The following is a 4,723-nucleotide window of genomic DNA, read 5'->3' as shown; positions in this document are numbered from 1 at the left end:
ACACAATGGGTGTGTGTATGGATTGCAGCAAGACTTGTACGAGCTCCCAATAAACTGATTTTTTTAAAAGAAGAAAAAGTAAAATACTATAATGAAATGGGCAAATACCTAGAGTTAGAACACCAAAAAGAAGAAGATATTTAGCATTTTTTAAACTGGAAAACTCAAGAAAAATTCAAGGTTTGAGTGGGAAGAAGGAATGATTCCATGGACAAAATACTGAGTGATGCCGTGAGCATCAAAGAAGATGGAAAGACTACAAGTCACTGTACCGACAAGAACGAGTTGACATTCCATCATTTCAAGAAGTAGCATATGAACAAAAAGCAAGGGTACTGAAGGAAGGAGTTCAAGTTGCATGGAAAGCATAAGCCTAAAACAAGGGTGTAGGAGTGTGTGGAACACAAACTGAAATGTTTTAACAAACTAATGAAGCAGTGCAAGCAATCACTTGTCTGTGCTAGGAAATGTGTTAGACAGCTTCTGGACCAATGGACGGAAAGAGATTCACACTGTACCCATTTTAAATAAAGGTGACCCAAGAGAAAGCTCAAATTATAGAAAACCGAAATAATATCACATGCAAGTAAACATTTTCTTTCTGAAGATCCTCCAACAATGGTTACAGCAGCACATCGGTAGGGAACTGCCAGAGGTTCGGGCCAGTTTCAGAAGCGGGTGTGGAAAAAGGGAGAGCAATGCTGAAGTCAGATGGACCTTGGCCGAAAGCAGAGGATGCCAGAAAGCTTTCCCTTGCGTGATCTTGATTATGCCAAGGTTCAACTGTGTGGACTATAACAAATATGGCTCTGGAGAAAAGCGGGAACCACATTTGTGCTCATGCAGTACCTGGACATAGATCAAGAGGCAGTTGTGGGAACGGGATACAAGCATAGTGTGCAGTGTAACTCAGGGAAGGTGTGTGTCAGGGTTGCATCCTTTAGCTATCCTTATGCAGTCTGCATGTTGGGCAAATCATCAGACTAGCTAGCTTACATGATGGAGAATGTGGCATCATCGTCGGAGGAAGACTTATGAGCAACTTGTGACAAGCGGATGACACTAGCTTGCTTGCTGGAAGTGAGGAGGTCTTGAAACACTGGCTGATGAACAGCAAGGATTGCAGCCTTCAGTATAGATTTCGACTCAATGTAAAAAAAGAAAATCCTCACAATTGGACCCTTTTGTAACATCACAGTCAATGGAGAAAGATTGAAGTTGCCAAGGACTTGGTCTTGATTGACCACAATCAATGCTCATGGAAGCAGCAGTCAAGAGCTCAAAGGACACATTGCCACGAGTAAATCTCGTGCACCAGACCTTGGTAAAATGTTGAAAAACAAGGGTTACCTTGGGGACTCAGGTGCACCTGACCCAAGGCATGGGACTTTCCCATGCCACATATGCATGTGAAAGCTGAATATTAAATAAGGAAGACTGAAGGAAAAACGGATGCTTTTGAATTATGGTGCTGGAGAATATCAAAAGCTCCATGAGCTGACAAAAGAACCAAGAAACCAGGCTTGGAAGACATACAACCAGAATGTTCCTTAGAGGCAAGGAAGACTAGATTTCTTCTCCGTGTCTGCAGAACGCATTGCCCCAGTAGCTGCAGGGATGGGCTCAAAGGGAAGAACGGGGTTTTGTTCTGTTGGGTGTCGGGTTACTACGCGTGAGAACCATCTTGATGGCACCGGAGCACAACCCCTGCTCCAGCACAGAGCTTGTGGAGCAGCTCACCCCGCTCTCTGGGTGTCTTTCCCAGCAGCAGGCTGCTGCCATCACTGCTGACTCTGTCCTAGGGCCCCTTCTGAGCTTCTTACTGTCTTTAGTATTACGTTCCAGCTTTTTTAGGACATTTCTCATCACCTCGCTCTATGCATCTTTTCTCTTCTTGCATCTATAAAGCCTCTCTGCACTTGGCTGCTTATGTCTGCAAACTCCTTGTCAACCAAGGTACTGCATTCCCCAACAGGCCCATGAATCATTCAGAACCCTCCAAACCAAAAACCTAATTCACTGCCATCGAGTTGATTCCAACGCATAGCGACCCGACAGGACAGGGTAGAACTGCCCCGGTGAGTTTCAGACACTGTAACACTCCATGGGATTAGAAAACCCCATTTTTCTTCCGAGGAGTGGCTGCTGGCTTCAAAATACTGAATTTGCAGTTAGCGGTTCAGTGTGCAACCACTATGTCACCAGGGCTCCTCCCAAGGCCTCAGTGGACATCAAATCACTTGATTTGTACAGGAAACTACCAATCGTTTTGGTGGACCTCAAGTTATTTAATGTGCTTAGTCAATTAAGCAGTCCCTACATGGTGCATAACATAGGCCAGTCAGAGAGCAGACCACAGCTCAAAGCTAGACATGCCGTATTAAACCATCAAGAGGCTAAGGACTTATCCAGGAGACATCCATAAAACTGGACCAAAGTCGCAAGCTCTCTGGAGTAGAAAACTAAGTCAAAAGCGAAAAGAAAACTAAGTCGTTGGGGGGAATCCAGAGCTGTTTTTCCACAGAACAAAAGCAACAGCCCATACAACGCAATTCATTTCCCTGCATACATAAAGCCATCACATTGTTCCTGGTGCGGGAGGCTGTGAGAGCCTGATTTCTATATTTGTTTACAAATGTGTTCAGTATGGTTTGGTGCTGAACACTAGCATGCTTGCAATTTTTAAAACTAAAATGAACCAGAATTAATCTTTTCGGAGACTGTTTAAATAGCTTCAGCAGCTATTTTGAGATAATTAAGAATGTTGCAATATCAGAATTGGAAATTATGGTCTTAGAGAAAGTACTGTTTTGTTCATTATCACTCACAAATTAAAAATGACTTGAGATTTCTGCTAAGCTTCAGTGTATCTACCGATAAAGAGACACAGTTAGCTAAATAAGAAGACATTGAATCAAAATAAGCAAAGCCTTCCACTGTTGATTGTCACCCAGCCTTTGGTTGTCAAATTGTGTTTAACTTGTGAAAACCAGAGCATATATTTACCACACTATTCTGGAATCATAATGATGCTAGAGTCTACTGGAGCCCTGGTGGCCCAGTGGTTAGGGGCTCAGCTGCTAACCGAGAGGTCACCTGTTCAAAGTCACCAGCTGCTGCACAGGAGAAAGGTGAGGCAGTCCACTCCAGGAAAATGACAACTTTCAAAACCCGTGAGCAGTTTGCCTCCCTCCCGGAGGCTTGCAATGAGATGGAATCAACCTGACACCAATGGGATTGTTTTTGGTTTTCAAGTGTAAAATAGAATTGGAAAGGGTTCGTTCTTTTTTTTTAATCTTTTATTTTTTATTTAAAGATATCAAATGAAAAATAGTCTTGCCAATGTTTTTCTATGTGACTGTAGGTATTTCCAGTAAGTCTGGGGGATCTGATTAAGAATGATAGGGTGGGGTGGGGGGTGAAGAGGAGCTGACCCCAAGGGCTCCATAGAAAGTAAAGGTCTAGAAAATAGTGATGGCAACATACGTACAAATGTTCTTGGTACAATTGATGTACGCATTGCTACAAGGGCTGTCAGAGCCCTCAATAAAATGTCAAAAATGAAAAAAGAATGATAGAGGTAGTGCCGGATCTCTTCTGATTACCCAGGAGAGAAGGAGCATCAAATGCAATAGCAGTCAAGGGAAACTGCTAAGAGGTGAAGGCAGACATGCCTTCAACCTCCAGTCTTCTTCACCGATTAGGGTACCAAGCATCCCTCTCACAGCTCTCTCGATTTCTCTGCTGGGTTCAAGAATTTGTTGCAATACTCACACAGAACTCCCAGAGAATTTTCACAATCAAGGGCTCTCTTTCTCTCTGTCTGTTATTGCAATTAGCAAGTCACAATTAAGCATCAGAAATTCTCAGGACACAGTTCTTCAGTCAGGGCAGCCTCTTCCTAGACATGCCTGCACTCAGGCCTCTGTCTGGTCCTCAGTCTCTCAGTCACTTTGTTCTTTGCCCTCTGTCATTTTGGTCCTTGGTTTCTCAGTCCCCCTGCTCTTTGATCTCTCCTTTGCTTGTTACAAAGATCATCCAGTGCTGCCAATAAATGCTCAAAGTGCACACCACTCCTCTATGAGCCTCAACCAGAAGGCACTGAGCTCCATCGCCATGAGTCAACATGGGCTAGAAAGCACACTGCTTCATCTTATGCTCTGATTCTTAGATTTGTCACTCCTCTGTTTCCTGGATTGAGGAAATTCAGTTTATAGGAATCTCAGGATCCAAATGATGTGCTTTGCTCCTTGCTCTTCTCTTCTATTTTGATGGTAGTAAGATAACCTCTGTTCTGCTTCTAAGACGGCTTATTACACCTAGAAGGACAGCAAAATTGACCAATCACAAGTTAGAGTTCAAAGTTTATGCAATCAGGCACATAAACATATAAACCAACCAGCAATTTCCTCTATGTTCTCTTGCACAGATCCATCACAAAAAGATAAAACACACCCAATCTGCGAAGTCTGACCCAGGAGTTCAGCAGGGTTACAAAGAGGATGTCTAGTAGAACCATATCAAGTAAATCACTGCACCACAAAGCCAAATAAATTATGATAGTAGAAATAGAACAAAAGAGCAATGTAGGGATGACTAATGAGTTGTAGGAGCTTTTAAAATAAAAATGTAAATGAAAACTCTCTGTCAGGAACTAATTCTAACTCATAGCAACCCTACTGAATAGGGTCGGACTGTCCCTGTGGGTTTCTGACTATAACTC

Source organism: Echinops telfairi, unplaced genomic scaffold, assembly GCF_000313985.2.
Source record: "Echinops telfairi isolate 266 unplaced genomic scaffold, ASM31398v2 ScPeMD7_7467;HRSCAF=8505_1, whole genome shotgun sequence".
NCBI lineage: Eukaryota > Metazoa > Chordata > Mammalia > Afrosoricida > Tenrecidae > Echinops > Echinops telfairi.
Note: the sequence above shows the minus strand (reverse complement) of the source record.